This window comes from Delphinus delphis, chromosome 10 (genome assembly GCF_949987515.2).
Source record: "Delphinus delphis chromosome 10, mDelDel1.2, whole genome shotgun sequence".
In the NCBI taxonomy this organism is placed as follows: domain Eukaryota; kingdom Metazoa; phylum Chordata; class Mammalia; order Artiodactyla; family Delphinidae; genus Delphinus; species Delphinus delphis.
In genome coordinates this window covers 97,485,438-97,507,327 of record NC_082692.2, presented here as the reverse complement: position 1 = coordinate 97,507,327, position 21,890 = coordinate 97,485,438, and the positions used below count along the sequence as shown (strand labels likewise).

The window sequence follows — 21,890 nt, the reverse complement described above, 5'->3', positions numbered from 1 at the left end:
AACAGCATTAGCACGGCGCTGTACAAATAGAGTCAACCTCACCCCAGCTATTAATGGGGATCACCGTGCAAGTCCCCAGGGCAGACAGTTTTCTCATCCCCATCCTGCAGGTGAGGAAACAAGGATGAGCTCGGCTGGTAGAGCTGTTGGCACGGTGCCTGACCCATGGCAAGAGCCCGATTTATATCACCATCCTTACCGAGGAGTCTCTGAAAGGCCGAGAAGCTTGTTCGGTGTTACAGGGGAAAGGCCCAGGGCCGGGACCTCCTCGGGGCCACCTGTCTCCAAACGCAGTGGTTCACTGGCTGCTGATGGGCCTTATGGGGCTGGAGGAAGAAGAGGTGGGCATGGAAAGGTCAGAGGAGTGGGTGCCAGGCATCGTGGAACTTCAGGATGAGAGTGTGAGCGAGAAGGTTGTGGCTGGGATACTGGAGGCTGAGAGGAGGGCTGACAAGGGTTCAGAAAAGGGAGCGAGGGAGAGAGAAGATAACTGGCCACCAGGCTTCTAGGGCTGTGCCTCGCCAGGCTCACCTCATCTGACTCCGAAATCCCTCTGGGCAGAGCAGCTATCCTCAGCCAGCCCCGTGGCAGAGAATAAGAGAGACCCAAGGGCAGGTTACCAACGCTGGGGTGGGTGAGGGTGGCCAGGTGTGGAGGAGCAGGTGGAGAGAAACCGGGGCAGAAGAGGTCCCGAGACCCGGAAGGCAACAGACTCCAGGCAGCAGGTTTGCGCTCCTGACCAGGGCTCGGTGGTGTGCTGGGGAACGTTCTAGACCGGCTCGTAGGGAGGTGAGGGCCCTGATACGTAGCGTTTGCCGGTGTCTGTGGTGTAAGTGCTCCCACCCTGGCAGGTCGCAAGCTACCAACGTGAGATGGCCATAGACATGATCAGTTCTCACGAGCCACTCGGAGTGACTCCAGAGCACCCCAGGCAAGACTGCCGCTGCGCCAGCCTCACAGGCAGGGATACTTATGTCCCAGTTGCTTCAAGGAAAGAGAGGAGGGCCTTGTGTGCCGTTTTAAACTACCATTAACTGTGGACAGGTGAAGCATTTTACATGCAGTATCTCAGTTAATTCAAAGCACAATCCTCTGAGCTAGACATTATGTCTATCGTGCTGATGAAGAAACTGAGGCTCAGAGAGGTGAAGTGACTTGCCCAAGGTCACACAGCCAGTGAGTTATGGAGCCTGGATTTGAATCCAGGAGTGTGTGTGTTCAGAGCCCACACCCCAGCCACACACACCCCCAGCCTCCAGCCAGGTAGTTCTAGGACCTGAGTTGGGGCTGGATTTTCAGGCAGGAGTTCATGGGATCCCTCTGTGGGGCTGGCGGCCGAGAGTCCTGACCAAGGCCCAGAGGAGATGCTTACCTCCCTTGGGGGAGGTTCTGAGAGGTCTGAGACACCCCCACATGGGTGGGGCACTCACTACCTAGCCCTCACCCAGGGCAGAGGCACCACTCAGCACCCCCAGGGCTCCTCAGACCCTCCCTCCCTCCCTCGCTTCTTTGCAGTTGAGTGTCCTGCCCCAGGAGGCAGTCCCCACACTGCCAGGCATGTAGTACGTGCTCAATTCACACTGAAGAAGTGAACCAATGGTATCTTCTGATTCTCTCTCGTTTTGTTTGAAATCAAAGACCAGATTTCCTATGGCTTCAAAGTGTTATCACCTTGCAGAAGAGGGACGGAGAAGCAAGCCAGACTTTGCTGAGCACCTACTATGTGTCACATGCCTATGTTACTCATTCATGCCTCCCAACACTCTCACAATTGCAGGTATTATTTCCATTTCACAGATGTAGAAACTGAGGTTCAAATTGGCCAAATGACTAGCTCAATAGTAAGTGGCAGAGCTGGGGTTCAATCCCATATCTTTGATCCCCAAGCCCCTGCTCTACTCCTCTGCTGTGCCGAGTCCCCCAGAAAGAAACAGCACCTTTTATCCAGGAAGCTACTTACAGTTTGTCAAGACTTGTCCATTTCCTTCTTGTATTTTGTCATTGCAGATTGACCCATGGCGGTGACAGGGCAGGAAAGCTGAGGGAGAGGAAGGTGGGCTCAGGAGAGAAGGATGCCCCCTGCCCCACAGCATTTGGTCCCACCCCGGCCGACTCCTGGTCCAGGACTCACCCCACCTCCCAGGGCAGCCTGTCAGTGGTCTTGTAGTGAGAGTGTTGGCCCAGCCTTGAGGGCAGTCCCATGCACAGAGGACCCCACTGATGCAGGGTCTCCTTAGAAGGTGGCCCTGGCCCCTGTGTAGGTGCTTGCTTTTGGAGCCGTATCTGATGAAGAGGGGTGCTGAACAGGTAGCCCCACGAGGTGACAGGAGAGTTTTCTTATAGGGTTAAAGGTCTGCCCTGGAGCCAGCACTTGCCTCCCAGCCCTGGCTTAGCTGTGGCGTGTCCAAGGCAGATGGCTGCCTGACTAGGCCTCAGGCTCCCCATCTGTAAAACGGAAGGGTAGGCTGACAGAGGGGCATGGCAGCGTCTCCCAGCCCCGATGGGCCCCGATTCCACATAAACCACCTCCACAGGCAGATCCCAAAGGGAATTCCCTCTGGGGAGAAAAGTGGGATGCCTTTGTGGGGACGACTTTGGAGGCCATCAGCATTGCCCACTGCCCACCTCCCTCTTCAGCCAGCTCTGACTCCACATCTCACTTCTACCCTGCTTCCGTAGGCCACTTGCTGGACACCCTAGTGGGACCCAAGCATTCCCCAGACCTCTGGCAGGGTAGGAAGGAGATATCTGAGTTCAAATCCCAACTCCACTTACTGAACAACCTTGGCCAAGGTCCCTGACCTCTCTGTGCCTCAGTTTTATCATCTATAAAATGGGGATGATAGTCAGAACTACCTTAAGGGGTGAGAATTGAATGAGCCAAAACACGAAAAGTTCTTAGAACAAACGTACCTGGCATGTAATAATTGTTCGGCCAATACCACCTCTCAGTACTACTATTTAGGATTCATAGTAATACCATCTATTCTGCCCAGCAGGGCAACCATCAAGGCCCTGGAGGGAGCACTGGACTGAGAGTCCTGAGCCCACAGCTCTCATCTCAAGTCACCCACGACCCTGGGGACAAGGGCCCTCTTCCCCTCTCCTGGCCTGTTTCTCCTTCTGTCAGGTGGCTCCCCTCAGCTCTCAGCACATCTGGGAGTCTGTATGTGTCTATTGGATGTGCTTTTCCTCCCATCCGAGGCTGACGTGTCCCTGGCCCAGAGTCTGCCCCAATCCCGGTTAGTAGAATGGGCACGTTCCTTGGGGAAGGTGGGTGTTACGTGGTGCGGCTGTCCCACGGCACTGTGGAATTCTGTCCTGCGGCAGGCCCTTGCCACGGGCCTTATGTTCCTCATCCTGTTTCATCCTTCACACCCTTCTAAGGTTCCTCCTATTCCCAGGATAAGGACAGGACTCTGTAACTGGTCCACAGGCCCCTGCCCGCTCCTGCCCCTTGCCCACTCTCCCTGTCTAAGTCATCCGGGCCTCCTTTCCACCCCCTGAGAAAGGCTATGCCCTTTCCGGCCTCAGGCCCTTTGTCACCACCCCGTCCTTTTACCTAGTGAGCTCCTGCTCAGTCACCACCCCCTCGGGGAAGCCTCCAGCTGCCCCCCTCACTCCCACGAGAGACATTTCTGCCTAACGTGCTCATGGCCTCCGCCCCTTTATCGCAGACCCCTTGGTAAATTTACATTCGTTTGTGCGCTCATTTCATTTCACAACTGTCTCTAAACCCTCCTGAGAGCGGATACCGTGAGCCCTTCTGCTCACCGCCGTATTCTCAGCACCTAGCAAGGAGCCTGACGAGTAGTGGACATCAGTGGATGTTGCTGAGCAAGTGAGCCGCCAGAGAGGCAGGAAGCAGATGGTGCCGTGCCTGTTTTACAGATGAGGAGCCTGAGGCCAGAGAGATGCAGAGATTTGCCCAAAGTCACACAGCCCATCAGGGTGGAGCAGGGTTTGAGCTAGTCCATCGGGCTCAAGCTCCCAAGCTTGGTGCACCCACCCCCACTTCCTTGCTACCTGTGGGTGCAAAGAGGGACTGAGACAGCTGAGCCCCTTCATGTCCCAGAGGCAGGGGTTTGAGTGACAGGTCAAGGGCTTCGGTTATGCTGAGAGCCCTGGCTGCTTGGAAACCTCAGAAGGGGTGAACCCCCAAGCCTGCCGCCCCTCTGCAAGCCTTCCAGGAGACATCTGAGTTCTAACTCTGGCTCCAGCTGTTTGGTCCTGGGCTTGTCCCCTCCACTCTGCAGACCTCGGTCTCTTCATCAGTAAAACAGGAGTGATCTGCTCCACATAGCAGGTTCATTGTGTGTTAGCACCCAGGAAAACACTCAGCAGACAGTTGATATGGCCCCCGCAGCCTCCCTCCCGTTCTGATGAGCCGCAGACCACGGGCGTGGCCACGTTCATGCCTGAACTTCTTACTGATCACAACTCCAGTTGTGTCCGGCTCTCCTGCCAGTTAGCAGGCAGGCCTCTCAGCTTGTAGGATCTCAGTTGTCACCCCTCTGCCCTTGTCCTCCCTGGGAGGTCCTCTTTCCCTGCTGGGTCCCTACAGCCTCCTCAGTGGGAGGACGTCCGCAGAGATCACAGGCTTCAGGGCAGTGGGCGTTAGGTTTGAATGCTCAGTCCTGTGCCACCCAGCTCTGTGCCCTGAAGCAAGACGCTCACCCTCTCTGGGCTTGATCTTCTCCTTTAAACTGAGGGCTGAGAACACTCAATTCTCCTGGGGTGGTGATGACGAGTAAATGACATCTCTTGTGTTAAGTGTCTGGCACATAGTAGGCGCTCAGCAAATGACAGATTTTCTTCCCTCTTCTCCTGACAGTCCTGGATTCATCGTCCCCTCTCCCTCTGTTTCCTCCTTCCTCCTCCTTTTCTTCCTCCAGGGAGTCAGCCTTCTGGCAGGAGTGAAAACACATACATACACACAAATGTTAAATAGGGACCCCAGCACAGTACCTCACATTTAGTGAGGGCTGAATAAATATTTGATGACTGAATAATCCAAAGAAATGAATTACTGACGGTAAAATGTCAGGCTCTAGGTACCTTGGAGAGAGCATTTAGGGACGGGCTCCTCTCTGGTTGCTTAACTCACCTTGAGTCCAGCCCTGGGCTCAGGCATCCTGAGCCTGTTGAGACATCTCTGGACAGGGTTTCTGAGTGAAGTTGGGGGGGTCTTCCTTTCCTCTTCCCAAGGTGGGCATACAGAGGAAGCCCCATTCATTGACAGGTTAAGGAAATAGCAACTCTTAAATCAGGACCTCCAAGCAAGCCCAAAGGATATTTCCAGAGCCATAGAGAGATGCAAATACCAGTTTAAAACCACCAGGGGAATTGCATTTTCATTCAACAAACCTGTATTCATCGGTTCAATCAATATTTATTAAGGCTCTGTGCCCAGTGCTGGGACACAACAGGCTAATGAGACTTGTTCCCTATCCCTAAGGATCCCCCCAGACTGATGGACAAGACAGATGTACATAAAAAATTTAATTGCAGCAAATCTTTTGAGGGGGAGTAGGGGAGGCAGGGATGATGGAGGGGAAATCAGGGAAGGCTTCCTGGAGGAAGGATTGTTGGAGGATGATAGAAGTTCTCCTGGCAGAGAAGTGGGGAAGCAAGCCATCCCTGGCAGTGTAGACGGTACACACAAATACACAGAAGCATGGAAATGCAAGGGTGTGTTTCAGAAGCAAGGAAGGCTTGATGTAGGGAAAGTGGACAGAGGATAAGGGGAGGGGTCTGGAACAGTCATCCAGGCCTCATGAGTCATGGTGAGGAATTTGGGTTTTATGCTGAAGGCACAGGGCAGCCAAAGAGGGGTTTAGAAGAATTAAGGAAGGTCCTTAGGGTGCAGGGGGTGGGTAAACGGGAGGAGGATGGCAGGCGGAGCAGCAGGGAGACCGAGGTGAGGAGGCAGGATGGACGGATGGGAGTGGGCAGTGTGTAAGTGCGTGTGCATTAACAAGGCGGCATTAACCTGAAGGGCTAGCCGCCCGTGGATGAGACCGTGTTTCTCGGGCCTGGAAAAGGCAGCCTCCCCCAGGGAGTCCTCCCAGAGTAGCTCTTGACTCACTAGGCTCTGTGTTCTGCCTGCTCCCTAATTGGCCCCTATTCCTGCCCTCGCAGAGAGGTGGCAAGTCGGCCATAGCCACATACCTGCCCCGCCCCGCTGGAGGAGTGGGGTGGGCCCTCTGCGCTGAGGTTTTCTGATCTGTGGGAAATCGAGGTCCCGCGTGGCTCCCTGGACCCAGGCTTATGCCTGCCTCCGACAGTCCCTGGACTCAGCGTGGGGCCTCGCGCAGCCCTGGTTTTAGGCCCCGGTTCCCCTACTCTATGACCTTGGGCAACATCATTTCACCTCTCTGTACCTCAGTTTCCTCATCTGTAAAATGGTGGGGGGGAAGGGTAAAAATAGGACCTACCTCCCAGGATTTTGTGACGCTCACACCACATGAGACACACGGTAGGATGTCGATGTGAATGGCAGCTGGAGTTAGCCAGGGGTCAGGCCTGTACCCTCCTTCCTGAGGGAGCAAGACCCAGTGGGAGGAGCTGGGAATCGGGGACCTGGGTTCGAGTCTCAGCAGAGCTGTCTGGGCCTTCAGAGTCCTAGAGACCAGCCCTGCCTAGGCCCCACTGGTGGTATCTGAGAACCATTACAAGCCAGCGGGATGAGGGGCTGGGAGAGGCCCACTCCCCCCCAACCTTTCCCAGGGGCCTTCGGAAGAAGTTCACCCCTATGTTTTTTCTATGAATAACCACTGCCATTCTCCTCTAGCAAACCTGCCAAATAGGTATTATTGTCCCCACTTTGCAGATGAGAAAACTGGGACTCAGGGAGGTTGAGTCATTTGCCCAAAGTCACATAGCTGGTAAATGAAGGAGCCAGGATTTGAACCCAGGTTTGTCTGACCGCAAACCTGGGCTGTCTTGTCTCAGCCCAAGGTCAGGTTGTCTTGAAGGACTTTTGGACTTCGGTGGGAGTGGGTATAGGACCCCAATGTGGTAGAGGAAAGACTTAGGACAAGCTGGGCCACATAGCCCCCTAGACATTCCGTGGCCCCTCGAGGTCATGGGCCTAGGAGAGCCTGAGTCATGGGCCTCAGAGTTGGGTGGCTTGAGGCAAGGACAGAGGGAAGAGCCTAAAGCTCGAGTGGGACAGATCTGGGCTCAAATCTCAGCTCTGGCCCTCGCTGGTCCTCACTGGCCCTGTAATTCCTAAGCAAGTTGTTCAAAATCTCCAGGCCTCAATTTTCTCCTGCAAAATGGGAAGAAGCCCGATCTCTCCGTGAGTGATTAGTGGAAGTCAGACAAGGCAGGGATGGGAGGGGCCTTTGGAAATAGCTTCTCATCCCCTGAGAGGCCCAGCCAGCAGCTCACTGTGACGGCAGCTGCCCCAGGACCCCCGGCCCGGCTTCAGAAGACCCTGAGCTGGGCAAGGTGAGGGCAGGTATAGCCTTCGTTCCTGCTTCCCCTCAAGGGGGAAAAGCCCCAGAGGGCCCGCATCTCCTAGAGAGGACACAGCTGGCCTCGGATCGCTTTCCATTCTGCCTGCCTCAGACCTGTCTGGACCTACCTCATCAGTCTCCCTTATGCAAAATGCCTCCATCAGCTGGGGCCAGGCTCCCCACCCTCATGCCTGGGTGGACTGACCCTCTCTACTCCCCCTCTCTCTCCGGCCCCAGGATCTGCCCCAAGGGGAGAAAACTGGGCAACTAAACACTGTTTGAAATATGACTGGACCGGCTCTCCCCTCACCCCTGCCCTATTTCTCATATCTTCCCCCAACCCTGACCCTCCAGCCATGTCCACCATAAGCCAGATCATGCTGGAGGCAGAAGCTGTGGGTAATCCTCCTGGCTGGCCTCCTGCCTCTCTCCCCCTCTTCCCTGTGAGGGACCCTGACCTGTCGTTTCCAACCTTCCCAGAGTTGCGACACTGGGCCATTGTTTGTCTGATTTCACAACACCTCTGCCTGTCCAGTACCTCCTGCCCCCAACATATCCTGGAAGGACAGGCCAGATGCCCCAGGTGTGTCTGCTGCAGGAAGGGGAGGCCAAGGGGGCAGGGCAGGGGACGAATGTCTGTGGCCAGATTCGACCCTCAAGGATGACCTTGGCAAGCCACTTACATTCTTTTCTTGAGGCCTCAGTTTGCTCCACTATAAAATGGGAGAACTGGATAAGAGTCTTTCTAGTTCTGGTATTTGAACTTAAAATCACATAGCAGCAGATTTCATTCAAGCCTTTATTGCGGCACCCACTACGTGCTGGGAGCTGGGAGCTGGGACTCTGGAGACAGAGTTGATGTGGTCACAGCCCAATGAGGGAGACAGATGTGAAACCATCACAATATGTTGTGATCAGAGCTGGGCCAGAGTTATGAACTAGTTCTGTTGCTGGAATCAGGAAGGACTGTCCAAGGAAGGGGCATTTGAGCTGGACTTTGAAGGATGAGTAGGAGTTCATAGGCCTAACATAAGAAAAAACTTCCAAACTCTGCTATTTAACGTTTGGACTGCCTCAGAAGTTAGGGAATATCCTGTACTTGGGGTATGGATGCAGAGGCTGAAGTACACAGGCCTGAAATGCCAAGAAGCTGGGAGCTTAGCCAGGTGCCGTGTTAGTCTTACATCCTGAGAACCAAAATCCATAAGCTCCTGAGAGTTTGGTGTCTGTTGGTGAAGGCCCAGCCCACCCCTCACAGGGGCTAGTGAGCAGGCAGGACTTAGAACTGCCAAGTGGATGAGTACTGGGGCCCCCAGGCGGCCTGTGCCATGCTGGCCTTCACATGTAGGGAGCCCTGGGCTTGGAGTCCTCAGGCTTGGGTCACAGGTTCAGTCTACCCCTTCCCAACCAAGGGACTTTGTGCTGGCCACCACACGCCTCTGAGCCACACGCAGATTCCTAATCTGTAACATGGGTGCTCACAGCAGCCATTCCAGCAGTACTTGTGAGAAGCAAGCGATTTACTGTTTTGCAGGTGGCCTTTGTGAACAAAAGTGTGCCGGACATGGACAGGATTGTCATTGCTGAGATGGTAGCTCATAACCGGCCCCTGGTGGGACTGTTTGTTTTGTAATCACAGGGAAAGGGTTTTGCCCCCATTAATGTCACGGTAATGACGGTGGGATTCCTGGCCCAGACAGTTGCTCCAACAGATGGGAGCTGGAGTGGTCCTTTCCCCTCTGCCGGTCTGTGCTCACCCTCACCCCAGTGTCTCCGACACTTTTACTTGGCCCCGTGTTGGAGGGCAGAGGCTGGCCTGGCCCCTCCTGAAGTAGAGTTTGTCTTAGAAGTCTGACTGGAGAGGGGCCAGTGGAGTCCCCCGTCTGCACCCCCAAGAAGGGGCCAAGGTGGGAGGTCCCTGTCGCAGGCTATCGGTAGAGGATGAAAGCCTCCCTAAGTGGTGTCCTGGGCTGCTCCCTCGGAACCCAGCCTGGTGCCTTCCCTGCCTGCCCTACTGGAGCCCAGGGCCACCCAGTGCCCAGCACCCTAAGCTTCTCAGCAGCCTCCCTGCATCTCACTCTGCCTGGCCCAGAGACAGAAGGGGACCCCTTAGTGGGGTTAGGGGGATGAAGGGCAAGGGGGTATCAGCGTGGCCTTGTTGACAGGGGCCCTGCCACTGGCGCTCCCGGCTCTATGCCTCCTGTGGCCCCTCTGCCCGGCCAGGTTCTGATTTTGGTGCAGTGCAGACTTTCAGCTTAACGAGACAAATTGATATTCTGTGCCAGCCCAGGGATGGAGTGGCAGCTTGGGACGCTCGCTTGGGCGGGCAGCTCAGAAGTGGTCAGGGGGTGGGGGCAGTGGAAGGAGGCAGCTCTAGTCTGGAACTCCCTCCTGGGGCACCCCCCAGCCCTCACACACCCCCTCCACGCGGACAGGTGCCCCAAGATACTCCTGAAGGTCCTTCCACCTTCAGTGCCCTCCTGCCAAGCAGGGCAACCCTCCTGGAGGGGGCACGGCAGTGGAGGGGAGCCTCCTGAATCTGAGAGGAGCCCCTTCACCCACTGTGACCTCCTCCCCTTGTTCCTGGGGCTGTCCTCCCACCTGGCTGGATTTAAAGAGGCAGCAGGTCTGCCAGAGATGAGGCAGGAAGGAGCAGGCAGCTGGGTGGGGGAATCCCATTCCTGCAGACTCCTTGTTGGGGGTCCCTAGGGTCCTCTGGACATCACCAGCCCCCGGCAACTCACCACAGATGTCCCTGCAAATTCTGTAGATGTGCGAGGCATACGCAGTGGGCACCCGTGAGTAGAGAAATGGCCTCTTGAGGGGGTCCTCTGCAGACCTGCAACCCCCAGGCAGATGGGGCTGCACACAGTCCAACCCTGGGGCTGCAGGGGTTCAGGGGTTGTGCTTCCACGGCAGCAGGGAGTTCGCTGCAGGCTCTGCTCCGTCGATCCTGCAACCACAGTTGTGTTTAGACTGTGTTGAGTCCACTGCTCCTCATGTGACCTTTGCCCCCTAGGTCTGGGGGTGTCCTGATCAAAAAGAAGGGGCACCAGAGCCCCTGCCCAGCCGAATGGGTCCCCCAGAAAGTAAAGGAAGACTTAGGGCCATTTGAGCAAAAATCCTCTTCTCTCTTTCACTGACCCCCACTCCACTACTCGAAGGACCCCCCCTCCCCTCCAGCGCAGCCCCAAGCCTACCCTCACCATGCCCTTGACATTCCCTCCTACTTCGGGGGAGCGGGCGTATTCCTGGGACTCCGCCAGCTTCAGTTCCTCATGATCCCACGGGAAGAATTAAAACCGCAAACAACACCGTGGTGGTTCGGTCCACGCCCCCACGCCCCCCACTCTCCTCCCCCAGTCCCCCCACCAGAATGAGGCCTCCCCGCGTCCCTCCCTCGTCCTCCTGCCCCCTCCCCCAGCCTCCAGCAGCGCAGCGGCCTCTGCCTCCCCGGAGACTGCATTTTGCCGGGCGAGATGCTCTCCTAGAAGCCGGCGCCGGCGCCTCCCCCCCCCGCCCCCCCCCCCTCCTCGGGCAGGATGGTACAGTCTGCAGAGGGACCCGGGCACACTGGCTGGGCTCAGCCGCGGCACCAGCTGCCGCACCGAGATTACGGGGCTGCCCGCCTGGAAACCGTGCCGGATTTGTGGCGATTTTCATAGCCAAGTAAGTACCGGCATCCCCCAGCATGAGAAATAAAAAATAAAAAGCGCCCCACTCCGCTCTCCCCTTCCTCCCTCACCCATTTTATTTTGTTTCATTTCATTTGGTTTTTTTCAGCGCTGATGGTGGTGGCGGCGGCGGCAGCGGGGGGTGGGGGGGGCGGGGGGGGGGGAGCCGGGCTTGTTTATCTGACAGCAGCTGAGGCTGCATTGGGAGCCGCCGCTGAGGGAGGCACTAGTGTGAGGGTCCGTGTGTTGGGGGGAGGGCTGGGGCGCTGGGGACACGGGCAGGGGGGCCTCGGACAGGCGGATACCCGGGATCTCAGGCAGATTCCGGCAGCCTCTGGACAGCAAATGCCCCTAATGGATGTTACGCAAGGGCCGGCCAGCCGACAGTGTGGGGCAAGGTTCTTTTCCCTCTGAGCTGCGTCCCAGGGAAACAGAGGACCAGAGGGTGCCCCCTGCCCACTGCGGCCAGAGTCCCAGGAAAGAGGCAGAGGGATGCCCCCGTGGAGGGTCCCCTTGGTGGGGTGGGCTGCTGTGTGCCCCGGGCCACCGGGTCAGGCCAGCCAGGGTGTGTGGTGGCATGGACAAGTCCCCCGGTCCCTGAGATGGCCAGGAGAGGGGCAGGAGCGGGGTGGCCGGGCCATTGTGTAGCGGTCATGCTGGGTGGTGGAGTTGGCACTTTCTCCCCAAAGCCCCGTTCCTCTGCCAGCCTCGGTGGCCTCTGGCTGAGCCCTAGGCACCTGGGGCTCCTCCCTGCTCCCTGGCAGGGTCAAGATTGGGAAATCCAGCAAGGGGCCTCTGCACTCCCCAAGGGTGGGCTGCTATGGGCAGCCACTCTTTCTAGCCAAGTGGCCGTTCCACACCACGGCTGTCCTCTGCTCACCCAGGTCACGTGGCAAGGGGTCTCTGTGGCTGGACTGCCCCAGTCAGGCAAGAGCCCCGGGGATCTGGGGGCCTCCACCCAGAGACCCAGCCTGGCTCGACCTTCAGAAGGGTAAGTGAGCAGCAGGCCGGACCAGCAGAGGGTCTTCGTGTGACTCTGAGCCCCCCTTGCCTGGCACAGAACGGGCTCCTTTCCTCACCTGCATTGCTCTCCAAATCACTGGGAGGAGGCAGAGCTGATGTTTGGGGCATTTCCAGGAGTGGCGGGCGCCCTCCGGAGAAATTCTGCTTTGACGTGTGCAATGCGAGGGGGCTTGGGGCACAGGCCTTGGGGGCCTCCGCCTGTTAACTTCATTGAAGGAGCAGTGGCAGGGAGGGGGCTGCAGCTCTGGGGGAACCCTGCTGGCAGGGTCCAGGAAAGAGGTTGATGGCCCATATTATTTAGCCACCTTTGTACCCCCAGTCCCATTCTCATCAAGGCATATATACATCCACAGATTTGCACAGGTGCACATGTACAAATATAGTACACAGAGTAGTGCATCGTATTTGTTCAAATCACACACACACATACGGCGTGCCCATGCCCTCAGATACACCCAGCACGTGTGAATACAGCTCACATTCCTGAATACCACTGCTCACCTGCAAAATACAGCATATACACGAATGCAGCATGCGCACACACACGCACACACACACACACACTCACACCCATACCTGGGAGTGCAGCATGCCCGCACATGCATGTAGCACCAACACAGGAATGCAGTAGGCTGCCCGTGGGTGAATCGGCCTGCACACCGCGGTGCCCTGCAGCAGCCGCAAATGTGGCATGCGTCCATGTGAGGGCTGGCCCCTGTGAAAGTGACAGGCGCACACATGTGGTGTCCTGAGTGCCATCTGCATGCCTGTCTGGGCATTGGCAGGCACACAGCCTGCTGGAATGTGCCCACAGGTGAATGTACGTTGCACAGGTACAAAGACAGCCCAGGCACACAGATGCAGCACCTCTGCAGGTGCTCTGCGCGCACACCTGCCCCTCAGCAGCTAGGCATCCTCCGTGGGAGCGAAGGTGCCTCTCTAGGCGCTGGGGAGAGGCTTGCGTCTCAGGAACTGCCTGTGGGGACTGCTCCCCACAGGCCTAAGGGGAGGGCCAGGCTTCATTCCCAGGAAGCCACGATTGGGCTCAGCAAGGCCATCTTGGGTTATTGATGTTCTGCAAAGAGGGCTGCCCGGAGTTGGAAAGGAGACAGAGGAGGGGGCGGGAGCTACTGCCCACCAGGGCAGACCAGCTACCGGTCTAGAGGCAGCTCCAGACCACCAGGAGCCTGGACTAGCCCCACCACCCCCTTCTCTGGCACCAGAAAACCGGCACATGGCTGTGGGGTCTCAGAAAGCTGGGGCCTGGGATGCCTCCAGCAGCCTCCAAAGTCCTCTTCAAACCGAAGGTCAGAAAAGCTGCCCGTGGCTGGTCCCTTCCCGCTGTTTTCCCACTACCCCCACCCCACTTCTCCCTGCCCAGCACAGGTGCGGGTCAAGGGGCAGGGGTAGATGATAATGAGCCCTCTAGCATTCGCTGAGCTGATGACTCTGCGTGCGTCGCTTCAGTGGGGCCTCTCATAGCCTCATTATTCTCACGCCCCAGATGCGGAAGCTGCGCAGAGAAGTGAAGACACTTACCCAAGGTCACACAGCTGGAACGTGTCAGAGATGGGTTGGAAGCCAGGCCGTCAGGCTCCCTGCCTGCCCTCCTGGACCCTCTCCTCCTTTCCCCTCCTGGGTGAGGCCAGCTCCAATTTGGGGTGCCAACTTCCTGAGCACCAGTAGGCCAAGAACTTAGGATTTGGGGGTGAGGCTCCAAGAAAGGGTCCAGAGGGTCTCCTGTGGGTGAAGGCGGAGCCCTCCACAGGCAGGCGTGGCCTTGTCCTAGGCAGCCAGACAGTTCTGCCATCCCAGGACCCCATGGAATTGACAGCACCTAGAAAGCCAAGCAGACTGTGCGCTCTAAAGTTCCCTGGCCCAGACCCAATGAGAAGAGGGAAACTGAGGCCCAGCCAGGGGAAGGGACTTGTCCAAGGTCATACTGTACTCTAGGGAGAGTGGGGAGTCTTGCTAGCCCGTCTCAGGTCCCAGGCATGCAGCAGCAAAGGCCTGTTTGGGCCCCTGGTTTCCCCCAGATGTTTGAGTCCAAGTTAAAAGGATGCTTACGCCAGACCCAGGCTCTGCTCCTGGCCAGCTGTGTGACCTTGGGCAAGTCGCTTTGTCTCTCTGCTCCTCAGTGTCCTCGTGTGTGACCAGGGTAGACCTGTCCCTGCCCTGCCTTAGCCCACAGTGGCCGGGGCCCTGGACTCCTGTAGAGGACTGTGCACAGAGCTGTGACTGGCGTCAGGGCTGGGAGCCAGGGCAGCAGAGCACCTTGGTGCTGCGATGGGCCAAGGTCACGAGGGGGAGCAAGGATGGGAACTTCTAGGTCCGTGAGTCTCAAGCACGACTGCACTTAAGGAATCACCTGGTGGGGGCAGATTTCTGGGTCTCCCAGGAAGTCAGGAGGTCCTGGGGGCTGCCTTTTCACGGGAGCCCCAGGGTTCTCATCTCTATGGCTCTGTGCCGTGGGGGAGCCGAGGTGCATGAGAATGAGCTCGGGGAGCTGACAGGCTCTTGGAGCTGGGGGTGACCTGGGCATCATGCTGTTCCCCTGCCACTGCCACATCTGGGGAAACTGAGGGTGCCTGGCACGTTGGTGCCGGAGGGAGACTGAAACTCGGGGCTCCAGCCCTCCAGTCCCCCGTCCCACCCCCGGCCCCTGGCTTCAGCCTGCACAGTTAAATCAGGCCCTTCTGGGAGCAGGGCAACCTTCAAATCCAGTGTGGCTGCAATGAGGGCTCCAAAAAGAGTCACTGGACCGTGGCCTTGAGTCCTGGTGGTGCCTCTCCCCAGCCATCTGACAGTGGGGGACATGTAAACCTCATTCTGCCCTTCCCTAGAAGGGGGATAGATTTAGGGCAGAGCTGCTTAATTAAAATTAAGAAACAGCTGTCACATAGTAGTTGCATGGTCAAGGTTGGGGCCATGGGGGAGCCTGAGGTACAGACTATGACTCCTCTCAGCCTCCCTTAGCTCCCAAAGGGCTGCAGTGGAGGTGTCTGAGGTGCAGGATCTGGGTGCCACGTGCAGACACACGCTGTAGGGGGTGGACAGGTCCCTCCCCCAACCCTGCCTGGAGCACACAGTGCAATGTGGGAGGCAGGGGTGGGTGTCCTGCCTGGAATCTGGGCGCCCCCCAGCCCACCCTGCACTTTCCAAAGCCAGAACATTGAACCTGCAGTAATTCATTTCTCCGTCCCCGTGGGAACCTCAAACAAATTATTTTGGGAGAATGTCCCCCTGGCTGGAGACAACTGGATGTCTGGCTTTACCCCTCATTAAGAGCTGGAAGTAGGTGGAGATGGCAAGGCCCTGGTGTTCCACATGGTTGGGTGGAGCCTCAGTTCACCCATCTGTAGAATGGATGACAATGGTACCCACTTCTCAGGCCGTGGCGAGGGGCAAGTGGAAGAGTGCTGGGCTCAGGGTGTGGCCCATATTTATGGCTTAGTGAATGGAAGGCGTCGAGATTGAGAATCAGAAGGTGTGAGCTTAAAACCTACCTCTGCTGCTTAAGAGTGCCCTTGTGTCAGCCCCTTTGCCTCTTCAAGCCGTGGTTTTGGATCTGTAAAATGGGACTGTGTTTCCCAGGCTGCCCACTACATAGGACTGCAGTATGACAACAATAAAAAATAAGTGATGCTTTCAGCATCTCTGGAGAACCTACCATGTGCCAGGTGATGTGCTAAGGGCTTCACCCTGGTCTCCAGACGTTGGAATCATCATGCACAATCCAGGAAACCTCTGCAGGGTCAGATGCAGGGCGAGATGGCTGGGCCTGATGGGGCCAAGGGGAGGGACACCAAGGCTGGGGTTCCTGAGGCTGCAGAGGCCCCTGGGTATAGGGGAGACGGCCTTGGTCTGAGGGTCAGGTGACCTGGTTTCCAGGCCCACCTCAGGCACTGGCAGGTGACCTTGGGCAAATTGTGTCAGCGCCCTGGTCCCATGCTCTCCCCTTGAAGGAAGGGACAGTGATCCTGCCTGCTTCATGTCCTCAGTGGGAGCAGATTCTCCTGCCCTTAGGCCCTTAGGGTAAAGGGTCTGAGCCACTGCAAGTCAGAGGCATTAACAACTGCAGTAGTTACAGCTGCTGTGTGTGTTTCCTGTGGTCACCGTAACAAATGACCACAAACTGAGTGGCTTAAAACAGCTGAAATTTATTTTCTCACAGTTCCGGAGGCTGGGTTTCTGAATGCACGATGTTGGCAAGGCCAGTTCCCTCTGGGGGCCCTGAGGGAGACTCCACCCTCTGCCTCTCTCCCAGCTTCTGGTGGTGCCTGCAACCCGCGGCATTCCTTGGCTTGTAGCCGCATCCCTCCATCTCGAGGCCGTCTTCACTTCACCCTCTGTGTGTCTCCTCTTTGTATCAGGACACCGGTCGTTGGATATAGGGCCCACCTGAAATCCAGGATGACTGAGATCTCTAACTAACTACATATACAAAGACACTATTTCCAAATACGGGCACATTCTGAGGTGCTGGGTAGATGTGAATTTGGGGAGACACTGTTCAACCCGTTACAGTCATGATTGTAGTCAGCCTTCACGTCTGCAGATGTGGAGCCCACGGATGCGGAAGGCCCCCTGGAAGGGACTTGAGCATCCTCAAAGTTTGGTATTTGCAGGGGGTCTTGGGACGACTGTAGTTATTGAGTATTTACTGCTAGTAAGTCCTTTTGCAAAGTGCCGCGTTTCCTCACTATTACCCATTTTACAGACAAAGAAACCAAGACCTGGGGAATTAAGAGGTGCCCGAGTCACACGGCAAGTGGGAGCAGAGCTGGGATTGAACCCAGGTCTCTGGTGCGCTTTCTCCTTTCTACCTTTTTGGAGCTGCATGGGAGCTGCCCGCAGCCAGGAACCCATGGGGTGCGACCTCCAGCCAGCCTTGTGTTCACCCGGGGCCTGCGGGGCTCCTGGGCCCCAGAGAGAAGAGCTGAGGATGGGCAGGGCAGCCCGGGGGCATGAGTGAGCCCCGCTGGCCCCAGGAGACCAGTATGGGGCAGAGGGTTGAGAGCCCACAGTCCCTTCTTATCTGCTACTTATTCTCCGTGAACCTCAGTGTTCTCATCTGGAGAATGGGAACAGCAACACCACCTCGTGGGGTAATTGGCAAGTTCTAAAATGCTAATCATCATAGTCATCACTGATAGCTAAAATGTATACAAAAGCACTTTGCAAATTTTTTTAATTTAATGTGTGGGAGGGTAATTGCTTATTCCAAGCCACATCCTAATGAGTGGCTCTACCATGAAATAGCTGTGTGTGGTTGAACTAGTGTCTTAACCTCAGTTTACTCCTGCACTAAAGGGGGTAACATTAGTACCCACCTTCTTTGATGCTGTGAGAGGCAAATGGGATTCAAGTAAGGTGCCTTGCCTGGGGTTATGTTCTAGTTGAAGGCCCAGGGGATATTTCCTTATGTGTAAGATGGGGGTAATAATAGTGTTGTGTTATAATAGTGTTATTATCATACTATTACTTGTGTGAGAATTTGGTGAAGTAATGCAGAGGAAGCACTTGGCTCAGGGCCTGCCCAGAGATCGATGTTAAAGTGGCCTCCTCTCGTGCCATTAGAAAGACTTGAATTGAAATCCTAATGCCAGCGTTTACTGCTGTGTGACCTTGAGTTAGTAGCTTTGCCTCTCTGAGCTTGGCATCCTGACATGTAAAGTGGGGTTAAAGAAACCTGTCTCACAAGATAGTGTATGTGACATGATGGACAGAAAACTGTCACAGGTGGAGCCCCAATCATGTCAGACATTTGAAAGAAGTTGAATTTCTGTCCTGCTCCTGGGGAAACACCCCCAGAGGACTTCCTTAAAGATGTCCTTAGAAGGGGCAAATCCTAGTCAAAGGGGTGGGGTGGATTCGATCTTCAAAGACCCAGAGAAGTTGTGCTGTAGTGGAGCTTGGGGTTGCGAGAGCTTGTGGGAGGAAGCTGTGAGTGGATGACCCTGTTTTGGGTCCAAGAGCCATGTAGCTTCCAAGGAAAGAAGCAGGTCGCTTAGGCCACCACGAGGGAAGTTGTCTATGAAGTGGTGGCCTTCTCCACACTGGCCTGGGCAGCTCCACCCATCCATGCCTGGATGCCTGGGGTCTCCACTGCAGGGGCCTTGGGGAGTTTCGTACAGCCTGGTGCCCGATACCCCTGCCTCGCTGGGCTGAGGGCCGGCTCCAGGGTGGCTCGGGAGCTGAGCTGTCACTGCATTCTGTCGAGGCCATGGCGGAGAGGAGGATCCTTGGGAAGCTGTTGGGGAAACAAGGGGCTCTGGGCTCCAGCTGACTGATTCTTCTCCGCGTCCTAATGTGCTGGGGGCGGGGGGCACGTCCCACGTGGTCTGACTGAGCAGTGATGTAAATGATGGTTCAGGACCAAGTCTGGGCCCAGCCAACCCAGCCTCAAACCTGAGGCCCGAGCCCTGCCCAGCTGTGTGTCTTTCATCTCTGAGCCTCAGTTCCCTCAGCTGTAAAATGGGAGTGATAACAGTGCCTATTTTGTAGGGTGTGGTGATGAAAGCTGAATCGCGTGGATTCCCAGATGCACGTTTTGACGTATCTGAGTCAGGGTGCCTGTTACAACGGGTGGCGCATCATAGTAGACCCAGCCATGCCTTTCTCTTTCTTAACGATACATAAAGTAGCGATGCTTCTTGTAGTGGATGCACCTGAGATTCGGTGAAATATGGTAAATAAGATAAAACCTATAAAGGACTTAGGGCCACCAGGCTGATGGGAACAAACCCGGCTCCCACCTGCGTCCCCAGCTCAGTCACAGTGGGATCTTGGGCATCTCTGTGCATCTCATAGGAGCTTTCATTTCCTCTTCTGAAACAATGGGCCTGAGAATCCTGGCCTCCCAGGGCTGTTGTGAGAAGTTAGCAAGCTCGTGTATATCACATGCCCAGCAGAGTACCCATATGCAGTAGGTGCCTAATCATTGGCATTCCAAAGGAAACAGCAAGGATGGTAGTGCAGGGAGGGATTTAAAGCACAGACTCCGGGGTTCCCACTCCTGCTCCACCGCTTCCTTGCCATGTGACGTTGTGCCAGTTTCCTGACTTCTCTGCGCCTTGGTGCCCACCATCTGTAAAATGGAGATAACAGAAGTATCCAATTCATACGATTGCCGTGAGAATTAAAATTAAAGTGCCTAAGGCAGTGCGTGACAGACGTGTAAGCAATTATTATTTAATGGGCTCCTAATGAGTCTCTTCTAGTTCCATAAATAGAGCTAAAATGGACACTGGGCTCAATAAAGTCATAAGAAGACAGACTGCACCCGTTTTATAGATGGGGCAGCTGAGGCCCAGGCTGCACGTTGGTTTGCCCAAGGTCACACAGCTGGCCCTCCCCAGAGCTGGAACCTCACCCCAGCATCCAGGCAGCAGCCTGATGTTGCCTCCTCGCCCGTGTCAGTCTGGGACTGTGTGACTCTTATGGAGAAGGGAGTTCTTGCCAGGGGAGGAAGGCTTTCGAGAAGAAGCTGCAGCCAGATGCAGTATCTGCTGGGTTAGGGTTCTCATCAGAAGTGGTTTGCTTCTTCCTTTACGTTTCTGCCTGTTCACCACAGCACAGGTGAAGGGGCTGCGCTGGGCTGTGCCCAAGGTCGGCAGAGCCTGCCAACCACCCTGCAGGTCTACCCGCCAGCACTTCCTGGCCTCCAAGTGCCTTCTCGGTGGTTGCTGCAGAGTTGACACAGCAAAACTCCCTCCTGGAGGGAGCAAAAGCCCCGCTGCCGAGCTGGTCCGGACACCAGGCAGCGCCAGGGCCACGGGAGGGATTGGGATGGGAGAGGGGGAGCAGAGACCTGGGTGCAGCTTGGCCTTGACAAACACTCCAAGTAACCTTGGATCTGTCACGGTCCCTCCCTGGGCACCAGTTTCCCATCTTTGAAACAAGGACTTTGGAGCCAGTTGGGCCCCCTGGGACTTTAAATGTGTAAGATTTGAAATTTCCCAGGCATTGCTGATGGTCAAGGTCACGGGGAAGGGACAGGGCTGGAGTGAAAGAGCTTGCAGCTGTGTGCGCGCATCAGTGTGGATCTCGGCTTGGGGTCCGTGGGAGCAAGCCCGAGACAGCAGGAGCTCCTTTTCATCCCAGGACGATTCCTCAAGAGGAGGAGGTAGGCAGAAGGTATAACAGCCCAGCGGCTGGCGTACGGGTGCTGCAGGCCGGTGAGGGGGACCCGGGCGGGGCACCGACAGTGGCCGTGTGGTCATGTGTATTTGCAACGCAGAGGTTGCTGAGAACCAGCCTCTTCCTAGCAACTATCTGAAGGCAGGAGATTAAGAGCTCTTTAGGCCACTTCTAAATTTATCAACTTACATGACTCACTTCAGATTAAAACGAGGCCCTTCTCCCCATCCCACCCCCAGCCAATTTCGGGTTTCCAGACTCAGAGGATCTTGAAAAGGGAAGAGAATAGAAATCAATAAGACCAATATTGGCTGAGTACTTAGCGTGTGTCAGGCCACGTGCAGCCCTCGGTCGAAGGTGGTAGGCGATGGCAGATGCCCAGTTGGGGGCTGGACCATGAACAACTCCTGTGCCCAAGGCTTGGCCTCTTCAACCACAGTCTTTGGAGCTCACTGGGCCTCAGTTTCCTCATCTTTGAAATGGGGCCAGTGTAGGGAGGAGTCGGTGGCCGTGGCCACCCCATGCTTAGGCAGTGGTAATAGAATTAAGAGTGGCTGGGCGTTGGGGTGCAGGCTCTCAGAGGCCGGAGTCTGCACAGACGTCCTCAGGGGGAGGGAATTCCAACAGCTTCCCTCAGCCTGGGACCTCCAAAAGCTTCTCCCGGGAATCTCTGAACTCCAGAGTCAGACCTCGACAGTGGGGCTGCGGCAGCTAAAGGTGAATGCAGGCGGCACTGGTGCTGAACGGTGACCGGTGAGCCTTCACCTGGTGGCCTCCCCCAGCCTCACTGCAGCCTTCACGGTCACCGGTTTAACGATAACAGTGTCACTGACCAAGGGCTTCTGTGTGCAGTGCTGTCTGCGCATGCGTCCCCTCGCCCCTCGTGGCCGTGACGGGACCCCTTTACAGAGGAGGACACCCGGGCTGGGGGAAGTGCGGTGGCTCAGGCCAGCTCTCCCGACTGGGAAGGGCACCGCTGGGGGGAAGCCGACCCTCCCGCCCCCATCATCCTGCTGTGTGCACTGGACTCAAGGGCAGACCGAGGCCCAGACCAGAATCGCCCAAGGTTGCCCGGTGAGAGCCCAGAAGGCCAGGACTCTGTCCGTGGTACCGGCTGCTACCCCCAAAGGTTATGTGCTGTCCCAGCCCTCCAGGGGAGATGGCGAGGCCTCAGGCCAGACATCAAGCCAGGAACAGGGCCATTCACACCCGGCCCAGTTGCCCAACACAGCTACCCATGGGCACAGAGGACATTCAGGAGACCCTGAAGGTAGACACCTCAGCAACAACAGGCCTGGACCCCAGGAATGAGCATGTCCTGCTCTTCATTCTCGCCCCCTAAAGACACCCGGTAACCCTGGTGGGGTCGGAGCCACACTGGGTCCACATTTGGGCAAGAGGGATGACTACATTTCTTAAGCGCGTACTAGGCCCTGTTGAGCGAACTGTAGTTCAAACCCCAGCTCTGCCACTGGCAAGCTGTGTCCCCCTGGGTGAGGTGTTCCTTTCTGGGCCTCATGTTTTTCACCTCTAAAATGGGAGAAATGACTGTAGCTGTTGTGGAGATGAGGTGAGGCGTGAGTCAAAG

At 56.3% G+C, this 21,890-nt stretch overlaps 1 protein-coding gene across 3 annotated transcripts in view; it reads left to right on the top strand.

Annotated features, from left to right (window-relative positions):
- The window catches only part of ATP2B2 (ATPase plasma membrane Ca2+ transporting 2), a 346,709-nt gene that overhangs the window by 174,302 nt on the left and 150,517 nt on the right, over positions 1-21,890 (top strand). For 2 of the 3 annotated variants that reach the window (XM_060023055.1, XM_060023053.1), the window contains exon 1: positions 11,019-11,132. The exons of the other annotated variant lie outside the window; for it this stretch is intronic. The gene's annotated coding sequence lies outside the window, so the exon portion shown is untranslated. Of the gene's footprint in view, positions 1-11,018; positions 11,133-21,890 lie in introns of those variants that run through there. 3 annotated transcript variants of the gene reach the window in all.